Raw genomic sequence first — 24,245 nt, 5'->3', positions numbered from 1 at the left:
AGTGCAAATGAAAACGCATTCACTACTTTAGTCATAATTTTTGCGCTTTTTTGAAACTTCTCTCTGACTTTAGCTCCAGTCTTCTTCTGTGTGTTTGATATTGTCATTGCTGCCACAAGTGGTGGAAAAGTGTATTACAACTGAGTGCCGATGTTTTTGGCGGCCCTATGGTTAAGAAACACTGATCCAGATATGTTATGATCCCATCTTTAAAAAGTCGAAACCATAATTAAGGTTTTTGCATGCGTTTTCAAAAGTTGATTTAAACCAATACTAAATTGTTTTAGTGTTTATAAACATACTAGAGTTGTCCCGATACCAATATTTTGGTACCGATACCAAAATTATTTAGCTACTTTTCGGTACTTTTCTAAATAAAGGGGACCACAAAGTGCTGATGTTTTTGGCGTCCCTATTGTTAAGAAACACTGATCCAGATATGTTATAGACATGTTGATCCCATCTTTAAAAAGTCGAAACCACAATTAAGGTTTTTGCATGTGTTTTTAAAAGCTGATTTAAACCAATACTAAGTTGTTTTAAGTGTTCATAAACATACTAGTGTTGTCCCGATGCCAATATTATTTCGATACCTGAGAAACCGATGTTAAGAAACACTGATCCAGACATATTATAGACATGTTGATCCCATCTTTCAAAAAGTCGATACCATAATTAAGGTTTTTGCATGTGTTTTTAAAAGCTGATTTAAACCAATACTAAGTTGTTTTAAGTGTTCATAAACATACTAGTGTTGTCCCGATGCCAATATTATTTCGATACCTGAGAAACCGATGATAAGAAACACTGATCCAGATATGTTATAGACATGTTGATCCCATCTTTAAAAAGTCGATACCATAATTAAGGCTTTTGCATGTGTTTTTAAAAGCTGATTTAAACCAATACTAAGTTGTTTTAGGTGTTCATAAACATACTAGTGTTGTCCCGATGCCAATATTATTTCGATACCTGAGAAACCGATGTTAGGAAACACTGATCTAGATATGTTATAGACATGTTGATCCCATCTTTCAAAAAGTCGATACCATAATTAAGGTTTTTGCATGTGTTTTTAAAAGCTGATTTAAACCAATACTAAGTTGTTTTAAGTGTTTATAAACATACTAGTGTTGTCCCGATGCCAATATTATTTCGATACCTGAGAAACCGATGTTAAGAAACACTGATCCAGACATATTATAGACATGTTGATCCCATCTTTAAAAAAGTCGATACCATAATTAAGGTTTTTGCATGTGTTTTTAAAAGCTGATTTAAACCAATACTAAGTTGTTTTAAGTGTTTATAAACATACTAGTGTTGTCCCGATGCCAATATTATTTCGATACCTGAGAAACCGATGTTAAGAAACACTGATCCAGACATATTATAGACATGTTGATCCCATCTTTCAAAAAGTCGATACCATAATTAAGGTTTTTGCATGTGTTTTTAAAAGCTGATTTAAACCAATACTAAGTTGTTTTAAGTGTTTATAAACATACTAGTGTTGTCCCGATGCCAATATTATTTCGATACCTGAGAAACCGATGTTAAGAAACACTGATCCAGATATGTTATAGACATGTCGATCCCATCTTTAAAAAGTCGATACCATAATTAAGGTTTTTGCATGTGTTTTTAAAAGCTGATTTAAACCAATACTAAGTTGTTTTAAGTGTTTATAAACATAACAGTGTTGTCCCGATGCCAATATTATTTCGATACCTGAGAAACCGATGTTAAGAAACACTGATCCAGATATGTTATAGACATGTTGATCCCATCTTTAAAAAAGTCGATACCATAATTAAGGTTTTTGCATGTGTTTTTAAAAGCTGATTTAAACCAATACTAAGTTGTTTTAAGTGTTTATAAACATACTAGTGTTGTCCCGATGCCAATATTATTTCGATACCTGAGATACCGATGTTAAGAAACACTGATCCAGATATGTTATAGACATGTTGATCCCATCTTTAAAAAGTCGAAACCATAATTAAGGTTTTTGCATGTGTTTTTAAAAGCTGATTTAAACCAATACTAAGTTGTTTTAAGTGTTCATAAACATACTAGTGTTGTCCCGATGCCAATATTATTTCGATACCTGAGAAACCGATGTTAAGAAACACTGATCCAGATATGTTATAGACATGTTGATCCCATCTTTAAAAAGTCGAAACCATAATTAAGGTTTTTGCATGTGTTTTTAAAAGCTGATTTAAACCAATACTACGTTGTTTTAAGTGTTCATAAACATACTAGTGTTGTCCCGATGCCAATATTATTTCGATACCTGAGAAACCGATGTTAAGAAACACTGATCCTGACATATTATAGACATGTTGATCCCATCTTTAAAAAAGTCGATACCATAATTAAGGTTTTTGCATGTGTTTTTAAAAGCTGATTTAAACCAATACTAAGTTGTTTTAGCGTTTATAAACATACTAGTGTTGTCCCGATGCCAATATTATTTCGATACCTGAGAAACCGATGTTAAGAAACACTGATCCAGATATGTTATAGACATGTTGATCCCATCTTTTAAAAAGTCGAAACCATAATTAAGGTTTTTGCATGTGTTTTTAAAAGCTGATTTAAACCAATACTAAGTTGTTTTAAGTGTTCATAAACATACTAGTGTTGTCCCGATGCCAATATTATTTCGATACCTGAGAAACCGATGTTAAGAAACACTGATCCAGACATATTATAGACATGTTGATCCCATCTTTAAAAAAGTCGATACCATAATTAAGGTTTTTGCATGTGTTTTTAAAAGCTGATTTAAACCAATACTAAGTTGTTTTAGTGTTCATAAACATACTAGTGTTGTCCCGATGCCAATATTATTTTGATACCTGAGAAACCGATGTTAAGAAACACTGATCCAGACATATTATAGACATGTTGATCCCATCTTTAAAAAAGTCGATACCATAATTAAGGTTTTTGCATGTGTTTTTAAAAGCTGATTTAAACCAATACTAAGTTGTTTTAAGTGTTTATAAACATACTAGTGTTGTCCCGATGCCAATATTATTTCGATACCTGAGAAACCGATGTTAAGAAACACTGATCCAGATATGTTATAGACATTTTGATCCCATCTTTAAAAAGTCGAAACCATAATTAAGGTTTTTGCATGTGTTTTTAAAAGCTGATTTAAACCAATACTAAGTTGTTTTAAGTGTTTATAAACATACTAGTGTTGTCCCGATGCCAATATTATTTCGATACCTGAGAAACCGATGTTAAGAAACACTGATCCAGACATATTATAGACATGTTGATCCCATCTTTCAAAAAGTCGATACCATAATTAAGGTTTTTGCATGTGTTTTTAAAAGCTGATTTAAACCAATACTAAGTTGTTTTAAGTGTTTATAAACATACTAGTGTTGTCCTGATGCCAATATTATTTCGATACCTGAGATACCGATGTTAAGAAACACTGATCCAGATATGTTATAGACATGTTGATCCCATCTTTAAAAAGTCGAAACCATAATTAAGGTTTTTGCATGTGTTTTTAAAAGCTGATTTAAACCAATACTAAGTTGTTTTAGTATTTATAAACATACTAGAGTTGTCCTGATACCAATATTTTGGTACCGATACCAAAATTATTTCGATACTTTTCGGTACTTTTCTAAATAAAGGGGACCACAAAAAATTGCATTATTGGCTTTATTTTAACAAAAAATATTACGTTACATTAAACATATGTTTATAAACATACCAGTGTTGTCCCGATACCAAAATTATTTCGATACTTTTTGGTACTTTTTGGTACTTTTCTAAATAAAGGGGACCACAAAAAAAAGTTTATAAACATGGTCGAAATGGTATAGTACCAAATATGTTTCATTTGTATCGCGGTACTATACTAACACCGGTATACCGTACAACCCTAAAAGAGACTCGTAAATATCTGATGAAAAATAAATGTACATGCAATTATGTAGTGCTAAAATAAACAACTAAATCTACAATACATGAAATTAAAGTGCAAATGAAAACACATTCACTACTTTAGTCATAATTTTTGCGCTTTTTTGAAACTTCTCTCTGACTTTAGCTCCAGTCTTCTTCTGTGTGTTTGATATTGTCATTGCTGCCACAAGTGGTGGAAAAGTGTATTACAACTGAATGCCGATGTTTTTGGCGGCCCTATGGTTAAGAAACACTGATCCAGATATGTTATGATCCCATCTTTAAAAAGTCGAAACCATAATTAAGGTTTTTGCATGCGTTTTTAAAAGCTGATTTAAACCAATACTAAATTGTTTTAGTGTTTATAAACATACTAGAGTTGTCCCGATACCAATATTTTGGTACCGATACCAAAATTATTTAGCTACTTTTCGGTACTTTTCTAAATAAAGGGGACCACAAAGTGCTGATGTTTTTGGCGTCCCTATGGTTAAGAAACACTGATCCAGATATGTTATAGACATGTTGATCCCATCTTTAAAAAGTCGAAACCATAATTAAGGTTTTTGCATGTGTTTTTAAAAGCTGATTTAAACCAATACTAAGTTGTTTTAAGTGTTTATAAACATACTAGTGTTGTCCCGATGCCAATATTATTTCGATACCTGAGATACCGATGTTAAGAAACACTGATCCAGATATGTTATAGACATGTTGATCCCATCTTTAAAAAGTCGATACCATAATTAAGGTTTTTGCATGTGTTTTTAAAAGCTGATTTAAACCAATACTAAGTTGTTTTAAGTGTTCATAAACATACTAGTGTTGTCCCGATGCCAATATTATTTCGATACCTGAGAAACCGACGTTAAGAAACACTGATCCAGATATGTTATAGACATGTTGATCCCATCTTTCAAAAAGTCGATACCATAATTAAGGTTTTTGCATGTGTTTTTAAAAGCTGATTTAAACCAATACTAAGTTGTTTTAAGTGTTTATAAACATACTAGTGTTGTCCCGATGCCAATATTATTTCGATACCTGAGAAACCGATGTTAAGAAACACTGATCCAGATATGTTATAGACATGTTGATCCCATCTTTCAAAAAGTCGATACCATAATTAAGGTTTTTGCATGTGTTTTTAAAAGCTGATTTAAACCAATACTAAGTTGTTTTAAGTGTTTATAAACATACTAGTGTTGTCCCGATGCCAATATTATTTCGATACCTGAGAAACCGATGTTAAGAAACACTGATCCTGACATATTATAGACATGTTGATCCCATCTTTAAAAAGTCGAAACCATAATTAAGGTTTTTGCATGTGTTTTTAAAAGCTGATTTAAACCAATACTAAGTTGTTTTAAGTGTTTATAAACATACTAGTGTTGTCCCGATGCCAATATTATTTCGATACCTGAGAAACTGATGTTAAGAAACACTGATCCAGATATATTATAGACATGTCGATCCCATCTTTAAAAAGTCAAAACCATAATTAAGGTTTTTGCATGTGTTTTTAAAAGCTGATTTAAACCAATACTAAGTTGTTTTAAGTGTTTATAAACATACTAGTGTTGTCCCAATGCCAATATTATTTCGATACCTGAGAAACCGATGTTAAGAAACACTGATCCAGACATATTATAGACATGTTGATCCCATCTTTCAAAAAGTCGATACCATAATTAAGGTTTTTGCATGTGTTTTTAAAAGCTGATTTAAACCAATACTAAGTTGTTTTAAGTGTTTATAAACATACTAGTGTTGTCCCGATGCCAATATTATTTCGATACCTGAGATACCGATGTTAAGAAACACTGATCCAGATATGTTATAGACATGTCGATCCCATCTTTAAAAAGTCGAAACCATAATTAAGGTTTTTGCATGTGTTTTTAAAAGCTGATTTAAACCAATACTAAGTTGTTTTAAGTGTTCATAAACATACTAGTGTTGTCCCGATGCCAATATTATTTCGATACCTGAGAAACCGATGTTAAGAAACACTGATCCTGACATATTATAGACATGTTGATCCCATCTTTAAAAAAGTCGATACCATAATTAAGGTTTTTGCATGTGTTTTTAAAAGCTGATTTAAACCAATACTAAGTTGTTTTAAGTGTTCATAAACATACTAGTGTTGTCCCGATGCCAATATTATTTCGATACCTGAGAAACCGATGTTAAGAAACACTGATCCAGATATGTTATAGACATGTTGATCCCATCTTTAAAAAAGTCGATACCATAATTAAGGTTTTTGCATGTGTTTTTAAAAGCTGATTTAAACCAATACTAAGTTGTTTTAGTGTTCATAAACATACTAGTGTTGTCCCGATGCCAATATTATTTCGATACCTGAGAAACCGATGTTAAGAAACACTGATCCAGACATATTATAGACATGTTGATCCCATCTTTAAAAAAGTCGATACCATAATTAAGGTTTTTGCATGTGTTTTTAAAAGCTGATTTAAACCAATACTAAGTTGTTTTAAGTGTTCATAAACATACTAGTGTTGTCCCGATGCCAATATTATTTTGATACCTGAGAAACCGATGTTAAGAAACACTGATCCAGACATATTATAGACATGTTGATCCCATCTTTAAAAAAGTCGATACCATAATTAAGGCTTTTGCATGTGTTTTTAAAAGCTGATTTAAACCAATACTAAGTTGTTTTAGTGTTTATAAACATACTAGTGTTGTCCCGATGCCAATATTATTTCGATACCTGAGAAACCGATGTTAAGAAACACTGATCCAGACATATTATAGACATGTTGATCCCATCTTTAAAAAAGTCGATACCATAATTAAGGTTTTTGCATGTGTTTTTAAAAGCTGATTTAAACCAATACTAAGTTGTTTTAAGTGTTTATAAACATACTAGTGTTGTCCCGATGCCAATATTATTTCGATACCTGAGATACCGATGTTAAGAAACACTGATCCAGATATGTTATAGACATGTTGATCCCATCTTTAAAAAGTCAAAACCATAATTAAGGTTTTTGCATGTGTTTTTAAAAGCTGATTTAAACCAATACTAAGTTGTTTTAGTGTTCATAAACATACTAGTGTTGTCCCGATGCCAATATTATTTCGATACCTGAGAAACCGATGTTAAGAAACACTGATCCAGATATGTTATAGACATGTTGATCCCATCTTTAAAAAAGTCGATACCATAATTAAGGCTTTTGCATGTGTTTTTAAAAGCTGATTTAAACCAATACTAAGTTGTTTTAAGTGTTTATAAACATACTAGTGTTGTCCCGATGCCAATATTATTTCGATACCTGAGAAACCGATGTTAAGAAACACTGATCCAGACATATTATAGACATGTTGATCCCATCTTTAAAAAAGTCGATACCATAATTAAGGTTTTTGCATGTGTTTTTAAAAGCTGATTTAAACCAATACTAAGTTGTTTTAAGTGTTTATAAACATACTAGTGTTGTCCCGATGCCAATATTATTTCGATACCTGAGATACCGATGTTAAGAAACACTGATCCAGATATGTTATAGACATGTTGATCCCATCTTTAAAAAGTCAAAACCATAATTAAGGTTTTTGCATGTGTTTTTAAAAGCTGATTTAAACCAATACTAAGTTGTTTTAAGTGTTCATAAACATACTAGTGTTGTCCCGATGCCAATATTATTTCGATACCTGAGAAACCGATGTTAAGAAACACTGATCCAGACATATTATAGACATGTTGATCCCATCTTTAAAAAAGTCGATACCATAATTAAGGTTTTTGCATGTGTTTTTAAAAGCTGATTTAAACCAATACTAAGTTGTTTTAGTGTTCATAAACATACTAGTGTTGTCCCGATGCCAATATTATTTCGATACCTGAGAAACCGATGTTAAGAAACACTGATCCAGACATATTATAGACATGTTGATCCCATCTTTCAAAAAGTCGATACCATAATTAAGGTTTTTGCATGTGTTTTTAAAAGCTGATTTAAACCAATACTAAGTTGTTTTAAGTGTTTATAAACATACTAGTGTTGTCCCGATGCCAATATTATTTCGATACCTGAGAAACCGATGTTAAGAAACACTGATCCAGATATGTTATAGACATGTTGATCCCATCTTTAAAAAGTCGAAACCATAATTAAGGTTTTTGCATGTGTTTTTAAAAGCTGATTTAAACCAATACTAAGTTGTTTTAAGTGTTCGTAAACATACTAGTGTTGTCCCGATGCCAATATTATTTCGATACCTGAGAAACCGATGTTAAGAAACACTGATCCAGATATGTTATAGACATGTCGATCCCATCTTTAAAAAGTCGAAACCATAATTAAGGTTTTTGCATGTGTTTTTAAAAGCTGATTTAAACCAATACTAAGTTGTTTTAGTATTTATAAACATACTAGAGTTGTCCTGATACCAATATTTTGGTACCGATACCAAAATTATTTCGATACTTTTCGGTACTTTTCTAAATAAAGGGGACCACAAAAAATTGCATTATTGGCTTTATTTTAACAAAAAATATTACGTTACATTAAACATATGTTTATAAACATACCAGTGTTGTCCCGATACCAAAATTATTTCGATACTTTTTGGTACTTTTCTAAATAAAGGGGACCACAAAAAAAAGTTTATAAACATGGTCGAAATGGTATAGTACCAAATATGTTTCATTTGTATCGCGGTACTATACTAACACCGGTATACCGTACAACCCTAAAAGAGACTCGTAAATATCTGATGAAAAATAAATGTACATGCAATTATGTAGTGCTAAAATAAAAAACTAAAAACGCATTCACTACTTTAGTCATAATTTTTGCGCTTTTTTGAAACTTCTCTCTGACTTTAGGTCCAGTCTTCTTCTGTGTGTTTGATATTGTCATTGCTGCCACAAGTGGTGGAAAAGTGTATTACAACTGAGTGCCGATGTTTTTGGCGGCCCTATGGTTAAGAAACACTGATCCAGATATGTTATGATCCCATCTTTAAAAAGTCGAAACCATAATTAAGGTTTTTGCATGCGTTTTCAAAAGCTGATTTAAACCAATACTAAATTGTTTTAGTGTTTATAAACATACTAGAGTTGTCCCGATACCAATATTTTGGTACCGATACCAAAATTATTTAGCTACTTTTCGGTACTTTTCTAAATAAAGGGGACCACAAAGTGCTGATGTTTTTGGCGTCCCTATGGTTAAGAAACACTGATCCAGATATGTTATAGACATGTTGATCCCATCTTTAAAAAGTCAAAACCATAATTAAGGTTTTTGCATGTGTTTTTAAAAGCTGATTTAAACCAATACTAAGTTGTTTTAAGTGTTTATAAACATACTAGTGTTGTCCCGATGCCAATATTATTTCGATACCTGAGAAACCGATGTTAAGAAACACTGATCCAGATATATTATAGACATGTCGATCCCATCTTTAAAAAGTCAAAACCATAATTAAGGTTTTTGCATGTGTTTTTAAAAGCTGATTTAAACCAATACTAAGTTGTTTTAAGTGTTTATAAACATACTAGTGTTGTCCCGATGCCAATATTATTTCGATACCTGAGAAACCGATGTTAAGAAACACTGATCCAGACATATTATAGACATGTTGATCCCATCTTTCAAAAAGTCGATACCATAATTAAGGTTTGTGCATGTGTTTTTAAAAGCTGATTTAAACCAATACTAAGTTGTTTTAGCGTTTATAAACATACCAAGTCTGTTTATAAGCGATGTTAAGAGTCTTGTGTATGGGGACTCAGAATTTGCTGCTCTATGGTCTTGGACAAACTGTCCAAAATGTTTGAGGAATTTTGATAATAATGATTATTTTTGACAGCCTTGAATTGATATTGTTAAAAGAATCCGAGTGGGATGAAAAGAGTGTGTTTGATCACCATTACTAACATCTGCTGAAGTCCAACATTAGCAACACCCACACTAATCACCTTATTAATCAACACTGAGTCACTTCAACTAATGATCAGCCTCCTGCTACTGTAATGTTGTTTTCATGTGGGAATAAAAAATAAATTAAAAAAAATACTGCATCACTGCAGTTTATCTCCCCCACAAGTGGAGATAGTCATAAAGATGGACGACATGTAGTTCCTTGTAATGTAAGCGCTTGTTATGTAAGGACTCCAGCCATGCATGCATGCATGCACACTGTAACCCTGCCTTGGTCATCCTCCTCCTGCACGCATAATCACAGAATTGAAGGGGGGGGGGGGAAACCGGCATAAGGACGTGCTTTGAATAAAACGTGGCGTTCGGAATGGAAAAAAAAAATTAATAACACAAACTGAATTGCTTAATAGTTGCACGTGAATGGGTGCGTGGAAGTAAACAGCGCGTTCGTTGCAGCAAAACTTCTAATTGCCAAACTTGCTTGAAATGTCTGCTTACCGGTGTGTGTTGCTGTCTTTGGCCCGGTAATGCAGGATCTCCTCCCGGTGACGAGGGTGCCTCCATTCACTCGGCGCACGTACGGAGGATCGGCAACATTTTTGGGATACTTTTTTTTTTTTTTTTTTGTGCCAACCAGCGTTGTTGCCCAGGAATAATAATGTTGAAGGAAGTGAGCCAGCTTACAGAAGTCGCACAGCGGGACTGACGCGAGTCGGAGCCAATTCGCGACTTCATTAATATTAAACGGGATTTTTTTTTTTTTTTTTTTTTTTTTTTTTTTTTTTTTTTTTTTTGGGTACAGTGACGTCCCGCCCCGCCGTGGGAGGGATTTAAGCCGGGACGTCTGGTTCGGAGCCAGGGAGGGGAGGAGGATGGGGAGTGTCGCTTCAAAACCGCGGCTTCAAACTGCCTTCAGCCGCAAGTGCGATGATGTCACAAGCAGCCAATCAGAAGCCACGTCAGCAGAAACTACGCGATGAAAGACGCGGGGCGTTCACGTGCCGCTTCGTCGGTTGGGAAAAAGGAAGACGCGGTGCATTTGGGTCATTGATTTGCGTCGCGCGTGGGATAGGCTCCAGCTTTCAACTGCCGTGACCCTAATGAGGATAAGCGGTATAAAACATGAATTAATTAATATTAGAGATGGGATTTATGGCTCTATGAAGGCAGCCGAATGTTGAGGAGCCGTTCAAAACACTGGCTTGTTATTATACTTCTTTTTTTTTTTTCCATCAAGGAAACAATAAGATGTGGAACTGAATACATTAAATTGACATACATATTTTTTTATTGTGGGAATTATTCTTAAATATTGACAATAGTTGTGTTTTTTTTTCATTGTAAACATTATTATTAATATTAACCATATTCCCATTCTTTGACAATGAGCTATTTAAAAATGTTCCCTCACCTTTAAAAATATTCTTGCAAAAGAGAAAAAATACAAAAAAAAATTTGTAAGAATAAAATATTTATGTAGAATTAAAAAGTATGAATAAAAATACAATTAAAAATGTGAAGGGACAAGCGGTAGAAAATGGATGGATGGATGGATGGAATTAAAAATTTTTGTTTTACCCACCTGGTGGGTGTATGCCTGAACTTATTTACTTATCAGAACAATTAACCAGAGAAGTGGATAAAAAAGAAATTAATAAAAACAATTAAAAGTAAAAATTATTTACGAAAAAAAGTCTGGTGAAGCTCTGCATCTGCATAAAAACACGGCTCTCAAACGAATTGCTCGCAACTGCGAATCGGTTCTCATCGTTCACTTAAAGAGCCGTTCAAAAGGCTCGGCTTGTTTGCGAATGTCACATCTCTAATGAATATTCAGTGAAAAAACGACTCAAGTACTTAGTATCTTCTGATTTATTTAGTAGCTATTTTTTAATCCATCCATCTTCTTCCGCTTATCCGAGGTCGGGTCGCGGGGGCAGCAGCCTAAGCAGGGAAACCCAGACTTCCCTCTCCCCAGCCACTTCGTCCAGCTCTTCCCGGGGGATCCCGAGGCATTCCCAGGCCAGCCGGGAGACATAGTCTTCCCAACGTGTCCTGGGTCTTCCCCGTGGCTTCCTACCGGTCGGACGTGCCCTAAACACCTCCCTAGGGAGGAACATGTTTATTTTTTAATTGTACATATGCTAATGTTAGCATATGCGCAGCTAAAACATTAAAAACATTCACGACTTACCGCAAAAAAATGTTTAATAGTTGGAATTGGAATTCTCGTAGGCTGAAATGTAAACATTTCTACTGACACGGATGATATGAATGTTATTTTTTTCTAGTTTGTAAGAGTTAGTCTGAAGAGTTATTCACTTTTTACAGTGTGTAGTTTGAGTGCGGTCATGTGACCGCCGGGCTCCGTCTGAATGGTGAAATGGAGTCAAAGGTCACTCGTGCTTACGTTGGATTGGTGAAACAGAGTCATGTGACAGAAGTCACTGTAAGCGGTAATCAATAGATTATGAATATATATGAGGATGATGTGAATAAATGTAGCGATCGGAATAAAACTCAATGTAACGAAGTAAAAGTTGCGTTTCTTCACAATAATACGCGGGTAAAAGTAAAAAGTATGTTGTAATAAAACCACTGTGACATGACTGTGGTTACAAAAGATGTATGACATGCGAGCGAGTAAGCGCTAAGATGGCCTAAAAAGGTCTTTACAAACTGATTCTTAAACCTAAAAAATTATAAATCAATTTAGAATTGGAATAATAAGAATCGCGATTCGGATATTAATCCATTTTTTTCAGCACCCTCAGTGTCAATACAGCCAGTGAGTGTGCCACACGCTCACTGAAGCATCATTTACCCATCACTATTTATTAGTATTATTACCATTTCAACCTTCTCTCGTTACTTTATGCAATTTAGCAAATATTTTTTTTACTTTCGCTGTGTATTTGTATTTTTAGGATGTTCTGCGGGTCAATAGAAAACAACCCCCAAAGCCAATAAGGGATTTAATCTTACAGCAACGATTCAATTTGATTCCGATTCAATTCAAAACCAAATCTTGGAATATAGGCTATTATTTGGTGTATAAACAGGCCTTTTCAAAATAGATTACAGTTTACATAAGCTCTTCTTGGCTGCTGATGTATATGTAAAAATTGAATAAAAGTTGATGTATATGTATATATATATATATTCAAAATTCAAGATTGTTGATTGTCATATGCACAGTTAAACAGACAGTTTGCCATACAATGAAAATCTTACTTTGCTAGTCCACCCTCTCAACAAGTCACACGGTACTTAGCTAAAATAAAAATACAAATGTATATACAAGGCACAGTAAGTAACATTACATTATTGCACATTCTGATTGACAGTCAACAGTATAAATATGGAGACGACCTTGGGTCACAGCAGCAGTTAAAAGTGTCTTTAGTGATCAAAGGTGAAAAGTGTCTACAGTGATGGTTCACAGTTTGGGGGTGGTCATATATATATATATATATATATATATATATATATATATATATATATATATATATATATATATACTACCGTTCAAAAGTTTGGGGTCACCCAAAGAATTTTGTGGAATAGCCTTCATTTCTAAGAACAAGAATAGACTGTCGAGTTTCAGATGAAAGTTCTCTTTTTCTGGCCATTTTGAGCGTTTAATTGACCCCACAAATGTGATGCTCCAGAAACTCAATCTGCTCAAAGGAAGGTCAGTTTTGTAGCTTCTGTAATGAGCTAAACTGTTTTCAGATGTGTGAACATGATTGCACAAGGGTTTTCTAATCATCAACTAGCCTTCTGAGCCAATGAGCAAACACATTGTACCATTAGAACACTGGAGTGATAGTTGCTGGAAATTGGCCTCTATACACCTATGTAGATATTGCACCAAAAACCAGACATTTGCAGCTAGAATAGTCATTTACCACATTAGCAATGTATAGAGTGTATTTCTTTAAAGTTAAGACTAGTTTAAAGTTATCTTCATTGAAAAGTACAGTGCTTTTCCTTCAAAAATAAGGACATTTCAATGTGACCCCAAACTTTTGAACGGTAGTGTGTGTGTATATATGTATATATATATATATATATATATATATATATATATATATATATATATATATATATATATATATATATATATATATATATATATATATACACATATATGTGTGTGTAATACACACTCAGTGAGGCATCTTTTACCAATCACCATTTATTAGTATTATTACCATTTTAACCTTTTCTCGTTATTTTATGCAATTTTTGCACATTTTTTAAACATTTTCTCTGTATTTGTAATTTTAGGAGATTCTGCGAGTCAATAGAAAACAAGCCGTGGGCCAATTAGGGATATACATTTTATAACTACTATTCCGATTCTTGTGGCGACGATTTGATTCAGAATCGATTCAAAACCAATTTTTGCAATTTATTATTTGGTCTAAAAAAATAAAACCTTTTCAAGAGTAAACACTTTTCTTGGCTGCTGATGTATGCACACAGTGAGTATGCGCAAAGATGGCCAAGAAAATATATTTAGAAATTGATTCCTAAAAGTGTGTGTATATACATATATATATATATATATATATATATATATATATATATATATATATATATATATATATATATATATATATATATATATATATATACACACGTCAGCGATCATGTTCTGTCTCCCTTTAATGTTTGTCTGATCTTGAATGGGATTGTGCTGAAAATTTTAATTTCCCCTCTGGGATTAATAAAGTATTTCTGATTCTGATATATATATATATATATATATATATATATATATATATATATATATATATATATATATATATATATATATATATATATATATATATATATATATATATATATGAATCGATTCTTGAAAATTATTAATTGATTTAGAATAGGACAAAAAATATATATATATTATTTTTTTCAGCACCCTGCAGTCAATACAGCCAGTGAGTGTGCCACATGCTCACTGACACATAACTTACCCATAACTAGTTACTACAAACCCCGTTTCCATATGAGTTGAGAAATTGTGTTAGATGTAAATATAAACGGAATACAATGATTTACAAATCATTTTCAACCCATATTCAATTGAATGCACAACAAAGACAAGATATTTGATGTTCAAACTCATAAACTTTTTTTTTTTTGCAAATAATAATTTACTTAGAATTTCATGGCTGCAACACGTGCCAAAGTAGTTGGGAAAGGGCATGTTCACCACTGTGTTACATGGCCTTTCCTTTTAACAACACTCAGTAAACGTTTGGGAACTGAGGAGACACATTTTTAAAGCTTCTCAGGTGGAATTCTTTCCCATTCTTGCTTGATGTACAGCTTAAGTTGTTCAACAGTCCAGGGGTCTCCGTTGTGCTATTTTAGGCTTCATAATGTGCCACACATTTTCTATGGGAGACAGGTCTGGACTTATGCTTGCATGTTCGAAATAAACTCAAACTCAACTCAACAGGCAGGCCAGTGTAGTGCCCACACTATTTTACTATGAAGCCACGTTGATGTAACACGCGGCTTGGCATTGTCTTGCTGAAATAAGCAGGGGCGTCCATGGTAACGTTGCTTGGATGGCAACATATGTTACTCCAAAACCTGTATGTACCTTTCAGCATTAATGGCGCCTTCACAGATGTGTAAGTTACCCATGTCTTGGGCACTAATACACCCCCATACCATCACACATGCTGGCTTTTCAACTTTGCGCCTATAACAATCCGGATGGTTCTTTTCCTCTTTGGTCCAGAGGACACGACGTCCACAGTTTCCAAAAACAATTTGAAATGTGGACTCGTCAGACCACAGAACACTTTTCCACTTTGTATCAGTCCATCTTAGATGAGCTCAGGCCCAGCGAAGCCGACATCGTTTCTGGGTGTTGTTGATAAACGGTTTTCGCCTTGCATAGGAGAGTTTTAACTTGCACTTACAGATGTAGTGACCAACTGTAGTTACTGACAGTGGGTTTCTGAAGTGTTCCTGAGCCCATGTGGTGATATCCTTTACACACTGATGTCGCTTGTTGATGCAGTACAGCCTGAGGGATCGAAGGTCACAGGCTTAGCTGCTTACGTGCAGGGATTTCTCTAGATCCTCTGAACCCTTTGATGGTATTACGGACCGTAGACGGTGAAATCCCTAAATTCCTTGCAATAGCTGGTTGAGAAAGGTTTTTCTTAAACTGTTCAACAATTTGCTCACGCATTTGTTGACAAAGTGGTGACCCTCGCCCCATCCTTGTTCGTGAATGACTGAGCATTTCATGGAATCTACTTTTATACCCAATCATGGCACCCACCTGTTCCCAATTTGCCTGTTCACCTGTGGGATGTTCCAAATAAGTGTTTGATGAGCATTCCTCGACTTTATCAGTATTTATTGCCACCTTTCCCAACTTCTGTGTCACGTGTTGCTGGCATCAAATTCTAAAGTTAATGATTATTTGCAAAAAAAAAAAGGTTTATCAGTTTGAACATCAAATATGTTGTCTTTGTAGCATATTCAACTGAATATGGGTTGAAAATGATTTGCAAATCATTGTATTCCGTTTATATTTACATCTAACACAATTTCCCAACTCATATGGAAACGGGGTTTGTAGTATCATCACTTATTCTTTAAGCTTTTGCTGGGTATTTGTAATTTGAGGATGTTCTGCAGGTCAACAGAAAACAAGCCTTCTGCCAATTAGGGATGCAAATCTTATAACTCGCAATTCGTTTCGATTCCGATTCTTGTGATGATAATTGGATTTCAAATCGACTCTCAATTCAAAATCAAGTCTTGAAATATACATATTTTGGTATAAACATAAAAAAATAACAGGTTACAAAAATACAGTACATTATATGTGCAGGTTTCGGGTTAGATGGCCAAAATAACTTATTTTTAACAATTCATTCTTTAAAAAAATTATATATTTATTCTTTTTTTTTTTTATAAAAAAGATTTTTGAAAACTAGGAATAGGAATTGCGGTCTCTTTTGAGTCGATACAGCTAGCAAATGTGCCACACGCTCACTGAGGCGTCATTTACTTCCATCAATAGTTATTAGTATTACTACCATTGCAACCTTTTTTCGTTACATTATGTAATTATGCTTTTTTTTAAACTATAGCTGTGTATTTGTATATTTAGAATGTTCCGCGGGTCAATAAAAAAACAAGCCTGCATTTAACTGCACACATTAAACTATACTGACGGGCTACAGCATATGACTGTAAAATATAATTTCAGATTTTCTTCCTTTGTAATTCTAAAATATATATTTGAACCCCCAAATAGTTAATGAAACAATAAAATAGTGACCTAAGATTTGTGACAGGACCCTTCACGTCAAGACGATGGCAATTGGCAGTACATTTTTTGTTGTTGTTGTTGTTGTTGGCTAAAAACATTTTTTTTTGTAATTTGAATGCTTCTACAGTATACAAATTTAAACATAATGAAAGTTTCCAACCTACTTTATGTGACCGTTCATTTACGGCATCGGCAGTTTGATGCAAATTCAATGATAGCGTTTTGCTGCAGGTGCATGCAAACACCATATTAGGTTTCATACAGCTACTAAGTCCAGAGTTATGTAAAGCTACATTATATTGCAATGTTTGCTATTATGAAAACATTCATTAGAAATCAGATTTTTACATCTATTTACCAAAGGAGGTAGTTACGATAGTGGCAATAGTAAATATAATTTGAATGCAGATTCCCTTGATCTTCCTTGATCTACTTGCCACAAACTGTCATGTTCAGGCAAAGTACATTACTGTCATGCTTCTATTTTAGGAACACGCCTGACATTTTCTTTCCGCTTTTGTTTGTTTTTTTATAACAAACCATCTCTTTTGCATTTTTTCCAGCATGTTACAGATACCGTAAAGTCAAGTGTGTGAGCACAGTGTGAGAAAGTGACACAATAAGGAGGTTAAAAAAAAAAGGTAATATGACAAAAAATTAGGGACATCTAGCAATAAATAAGGTTTTTTGGCACTTGTCTGACTACCTTGTCATACATCTGGCAGGACTCATGCTGGCTTTAAACCCTAAATATAGTCTGAGCTCCCCCCGTTTATCCTCAGCAACCTGAAACAATGCAGAATATTTATTATTGCAGCTATTATTAGGGCGCTGCACAGTTATTTATAAATGGACACACGAATAATCCCAGCTCCTTCTGTTGTGCTTTATGATCAGTGAACAGCTACGTGTTATTGTTAGCGCACGCTGTTGTGTATACTAACTGTCTAATTGAAACATAGCGAATGAATCCAAATGACGACATAAATATTTATCCATTTAATTACCTTTTATGAATCTATTTTCCATAGCAAGACTTCAGCGTCTGGACAAAACCCAAAAGTACAGCGCATCCGGAAAGTACTCTCAGCGCTTTGCTTTTTGCACATTTTGTTGTTACAGCCTTATTTCAAAATGGAATAAATACATTTTTGTCCTAAAAATTCTACACACAATACCCCATAATGACACAGTGAAAATGTTGTTTTAATAATTGTTTTAAATGTAATAAAAATTAAATCTAAGAAATCACATGCAAATACGTATTGACTACAAAATGTGCTCATTGTGGCCATGAAAGCTTACCTCATTTTGATTAAAAAAATGTTTTTGTAGGTTACCATGTTTTACATATTGTGCTCCTGAGTTAATGTTGCTGATCAATTTAAACGTATTTATTGAGTTTATTTGATTTGATTTTTCAGTGTCAAATAGTTCAAGTCCCTCCAAAAATGTTTATAGGTTAAAAAAGGATTAAAAACATGTTTGTCAGGCAAATTGATGCACAATGTTAAAGGCCTACTGAAATGACATTTTTTTATTTAAACGGGGATAGCAGATCCATTCTATGTGTCATACTTGATCATTTCGCGATATTGCCATATTTTTACTGAAAGGATTTAGTATAGAACAACGACGATAAAGTTCGCAACTTTTGGTCTCTGATTAAAAAAAAGCCTTGCCCCTACTGGAAGTAGCGTGACATCACCGGAGGAAGGGCTGCTCGCATTTTCCTATTGTTTTCAATGCAGCGAGAGAGATTCGGACCGAGAAAGCGACGATTACCCCATTAATTTGAGCGAGGATGAAAGATTCGTGTATGAGGAACATGAAAGTGAAGGACTAGCGTGCAGTGCAGGACGTATCATTTTTCGCTCTGACCGTAACTTAGGTACAAGGGTTCATTGGATTCCACACTCTCTCCCTTTTCTTTTGTGGATCACAGATTTGTATTTTAAACCACCTCGGATACTATATCCTCTTGAAAATGAGAGTCGAGAACGCGAAATGGACATTCACAGTGACTTTTATCTCCACGACAATACATCGGTGAAGCACTTTAGCTACTGAGCTAACATGATAGCATCGGGCTTAACTGCATATAGAAACAAAACAAATAAGCCCCTGACTGGAAGGATAGACAGAAGATCAACAATACTACCAAACTCTGGACATGTAACTACACGGTTAATGCTTTCCAGCTTGGCGAAGCTTAGCAATGCTGTTGCTAACGACGCCATTGAAGCTAACTTAGCTACGGAACCTCGACAGAGCTATGCTAAAAACATTAGCTCTGCACCTACGCCAGCTCTCATCTGCTCATCACGACCCGTGCTCACCTGCGTTCCAGCGATCGACGGTACGACGAAGGACTTCACCCGATCACCGATGCGGTCGGCGGCCCGGAGACGGAGGAAGTCAAGGTGAGGTCGGCGGCTAGCGTGTCTGCTATCCATCTCAAAGTCCTCCTGGTTGTGTTGCTGTAGTTCGCCGTTAATACACCGATCCCACCGACAAATTTCTTCTTTGCAGTCTCCATTGTTCATTAAACAAATTGCAAAAGATTCACCAACACAGATGTCCAGAATACTGTGGAATTTTGAGATGAAAACAGAGCTTTTTGTATTGGATTCAATGGGCTCCGAATACTTCCGCTTCAACCGTTGACGTCACGCGCAAACGTCATCATATCGAAACGTTTTCAGCCGGAAGTTTGCCGGGAAATTTAAAATTGCACTTTATAAGTTAACCCGGCCGTATTGGCATGTGTTGCAATGTTAAGATTTCATCATTGATATGTAAACTATCAGACTGCGTGGTCGGTAGTAGTGGGTTTCAGTAGGCCTTTAATAAAGTTATTATTTGTTGTAAGTTGATCTATATTTCTTTCTTTCTTCTTTAATGTTAATAGGCATACAATGTTATGCAGAGGTGTACTTACAACGATTTGAAAGACAAATGATACTATTTATAGACGCGGTGTAGAGTGGGAAGGCGCAAAATGTTTTCTTCTTCCTAACAGAAAATATTTGAGAAGCACAGAATTACACTAACAAAAAGTCTTCCTTGGGGTAACATTTCAGAATTAACTTAAAGTAAATTTAATTGGATCTTTTCTAAATTAGTAAATGCACTTGTCCAACTTGTCAACATTTTAGTAATAGAGAGCAGAAGTAGAAGAAGGAAAAGTTATATTTAATGCAAAAGTTTAGGTCGGAAGTCCTGGCAGGTCGCTCTCTTCAAAAGACCAAAGTTAGTTACATCCACTGTCGCTGTAAGTTAAGTTTTCACCTGGAGTTCCTAGCAGCAGCAGTGTTGCAAAGTCTGCGTACTACAAGTTTTGGTGCTTGTTTTTGAACATGTGGTTGCTTATTTGGGTCCAACAATGAAGCAAAACATGACTCCGCCTAGGGATGGGCGATATATTGAATTTGTAAGATATATCGATGTATTTTTAAACAAGATATAAATTAAGAAAATATCGTAATATCGATATAATTTATTTTACGTTAAAATGACCAAACATCGCTTATTTGTTGTGTTCCTTGATTCTCCCCCGCTCCTCACTCCCTCCCTCCCCTTCTTCCTTCCAAGACGTGCTTGCACGTATAAGAACATCCGTGATTGGTTGGTTGTTTACTATGATGAGTCACGATTGGTTGAGATTAGGGCAAAACATTAGGGACAGGCCAATCAGAGGCAATATAGGGCGGGTCATGGAACCAGGAAGGGAAATCACAACAGACATCCCAAATGACGACGAGAGAGTCATAGAAGAGAAGAGGGAATATTCAAGCGGGCGATTTATATATTAAAAAACTAGTGGAAGATGGCAGAGGGATTCTCTTCTTTAGATTTTTCTTTTAGTGATGTAGACGACGTCCAGTAAACCCACAATGCGTCTACTAGGCCACATTTGGACAAATGTATGCGTCTGGATAAAACATTCATTTGAGTTGTTTACCATGTAAGCCCAAATCAAAACTTGTTATCCAGTCGCAGGAGAAATGCTGCCAAAAATGTATGCCGAAGTGAGGAAGATCACAATGAAGTCAAGTCACTTACTTGGCGCTGACCAGAACCGTACGTGTGTGTCCATTACATCTTCGACTGGGAATTAAAAAGTGCCTGCCTGCAAATTTATTTTTTATGAGTTTGATACGTTTTGTATTATTTGCACAGCTGCGTTATTTATTTTACGTAGAAATAATGTTTTTCTGTTTTATTTGTTATGTAATTCTTTGCTACTTAAACAGTTTCTTTTCTGTGCTGTAAATACCCATCTTGACTAAATGGGTTAATAAAAAGTGTTTACAGTACAGTTGTCATTCACTTCAATTTCAGTGAATCTTGCTCAAAAATGAATATCTTTGTACTAGGGCTGTGAATCTTTGGGTGTCCCACGATTCGATTCGATATCGATTCTTGGGGTCACGATTCGATTCAAAATCGATTTTTTTTTTTTTTTTTTTTTTTTTTTTTTTTTCAATTCAACACGATTCTCGATTCAAAAACGATTTTTTTCCCCGATTCAAAACGATTCTCTATTCATTGAATACATAGGATTTTAGCAGGATCTACCCCAGTCTGCTGACATGCAAGCAGAGTAGTAGATTTTTGTAAAAAGCTTTTATAATTGTAAAGGACAATGTTTTATTAACTGATTGCAATAATGTAAATTTGTTTTAACTATTAAATGAACCAAAAATATGACTTATTTTATCTTTGTGAAAATATTGGACACAGTGTGTTGTCAAGCTTATGAGATGCGATGCAAGTGTAAGCCACTGTGACACTATTGTTGTTGTTGTTGTTTTTTTATAAATGTCTAATGATAATGTCAATGAGGGATGTTTAATCACTGCTATGTTGTAATTGTAATTAATATTGATACTGTTATTGATAATATTCATTTTTGTTTCACTACTTTTGGTTTGTTTTGTGTCGTGTTTGTGTCTCCTCTCAATTGCTCTGTTTATTGCAGTTCTGAGTGTTGCTGGGTCGGGTTTGGTTTTGGCCCATTCAACTAGTGGCCCTCGAGTTCAGTTAAAAAACTTGTGAGAGACTCACATTTTAGCACAGGGGTGTCAAACTAATTTTAGATCGGGGGCCACATGGAGAAAAATCTACTCCCAAGCGGGCCAGACTGGTAAAATGACGGCACGATAACTTAAAAATAAAGACAACTTCAGATTGTTTTCTTTGTTTTAAAATAGAACAAGCACATTCTGAAAATGTACAAATCATAATGTTGTTGGTTTTTTTACACTTACATGTTGCGGTTAATAGTATTCTATCTTTATTTGTCGTTATTTTTACTTTCTGAATAAATTATGTGATAATGTTCATCAGTCAACTCATTGGTGTTCATTTTCAATCTATCAAGATAAAAAAATAATATTAAAATCAAATTACAGGATGCTATTTATGTAGTTTGCTCATTTTCCTCAATTGATGTAGTAACATTATGTGGTTTATTTTTTTACATATGTAGCATCATCTACGTAGATACAAAGAATTGCTATTGCGACATCCAGTGGATATATTTAGAACAGCACTTTCTTTCATTCAAAAATTTCAGCTCAATTTTAGCTAACTCATCCCGCTGGCCAGATAAAACCTGTTTCGCTTCCCTGATCCGGCCCGCGGGCCTTACGTTTGACACCCCTGTTTTAGCAGAATGTCCTTAAAAACAGCAGAGCGCCCATGTAACTCTGGCAAAATAAATACAGCACAATAAAATATTTACTGTAGAGGGCGCTGGTTCTCTGTAATATACACAATAGGACTAATAGTCAGTTCTTAGCTTTCTGGATACAGTATGTGGCTACCAAAACAATTTAGTTTGATACACCTGACAAAGTATTTTCACGTAGTGGCCATGTTGTAGAGGCCGGGTGACGACCAAAACAATGACGCCTTTGGGCAACCGGTTAGTAAGACCGGGTGCAGAATTTGGTACTTTTTCGGCACCGACCGACCGGGAACCAATTCACGTAAAATCCAACGGTGTCATGTAAAGGTGCCTGTGTTGCACGAGACGTCATGTCCACTTGCAGACTCAGCCGGCTCTTCACACCTGGCAATCACTCCAGCAGCACTGAGAGCGGGCTCAGCCAAACTCCCTTTAGGTGATAGGGGTGTCCAAAAAAATTAGATTTTCGAAATATTCGCGATTCTTATCGGTAACGATTCTTAATTGATTGAAAAAAATCTTATTTTTTTATTTATTTTTTATCTTTCCTGTCCAAATTCTTGGGAAAATCGTAATGTTGGTGTAGAGATGCTTATATTTGCTGTACAGATTTACTTTAGAGAAGAGAAGTGTTGGACACTTCTCTTGTTGCCTCATTTGTATTTGACTTTATTAAATGTTTGGGTAGAATTGTCCATCCATCCATCCATCTTTTTCCGCTTATCCGAGGTCGGGTCGCGGGGGCAGCAGCCTAAGCAGAGAAGCCCAGACTTTCCTCTCCCCAGCCACTTCGTCCAGCTCTTCCCAGGGGATCCCGAGGCGTTCCCAGGCCAACCGGGACACAAAGTCTTCCCAACGTGTCCTGGTTCTTCCCCGTGGCCTCCTACCGGTCGGACGTGCCCGAAACACCTCCCTAGGGAGGCGTTCGGGTGGCATCCTGACCAGATGCCCGAACCCCCTCATCTGGCTCCTCTCGATGTGGAGGGGCAGCGGCTTTACTTTGAGCTCCCCCCGGATGGCAGAGCTTCTCACCCTATCTCTAAGGGAGAGCCCCGCCACCCGGCGGACGAAACTCATTTTGGCCGCTTGTACCCGTGATCTTGTCCTTTCAGTCATAACCCAAAGCTCATGACCATAGGTGAGGATGGGAACGTAGATCGAACCGGTAAATTGAGAGCTTTGCCTTCCGGCTCAGCTCCTTCTTCACCACAACGGATCGATACAGCGTCCGCATTATTGAAGACGTATTAAACAAAAAACGGTTTTCTTTTATGTAATATAGGAGTTTATCACAGCTGTTTATCTATCTTATGAAAGAATGTAGTTGATCATAGAACTGGCTCCCAATGTTATAAAAAAG

At 35.2% G+C, this 24,245-nt stretch overlaps 1 protein-coding gene and 1 long non-coding RNA gene across 3 annotated transcripts in view; one reads left to right on the top strand and one right to left on the bottom strand.

The window, feature by feature from the left end:
- dusp10 (dual specificity phosphatase 10) overlaps positions 1–11,115 on the bottom strand; it is a 48,409-nt gene extending 37,294 nt beyond the window's left edge. The window contains exon 1 of the mRNA XM_062034907.1: positions 10,374–11,115. The gene's annotated coding sequence lies outside the window, so the exon portion shown is untranslated. The remainder of the gene's footprint in view (positions 1–10,373) is intronic.
- The window catches only part of LOC133640958 (uncharacterized), a 168,114-nt gene that overhangs the window by 79,206 nt on the left and 64,663 nt on the right, over positions 1–24,245 (top strand). The window lies entirely within an intron of this gene.

This window comes from Entelurus aequoreus, linkage group LG23 (assembly GCF_033978785.1).
Source record: "Entelurus aequoreus isolate RoL-2023_Sb linkage group LG23, RoL_Eaeq_v1.1, whole genome shotgun sequence".
In the NCBI taxonomy this organism is placed as follows: Eukaryota; Metazoa; Chordata; class Actinopteri; order Syngnathiformes; family Syngnathidae; genus Entelurus; species Entelurus aequoreus.
The sequence above is the reverse complement of the archived record's forward strand: the minus strand, read 5'-3'. Positions and strand labels throughout refer to the sequence as shown.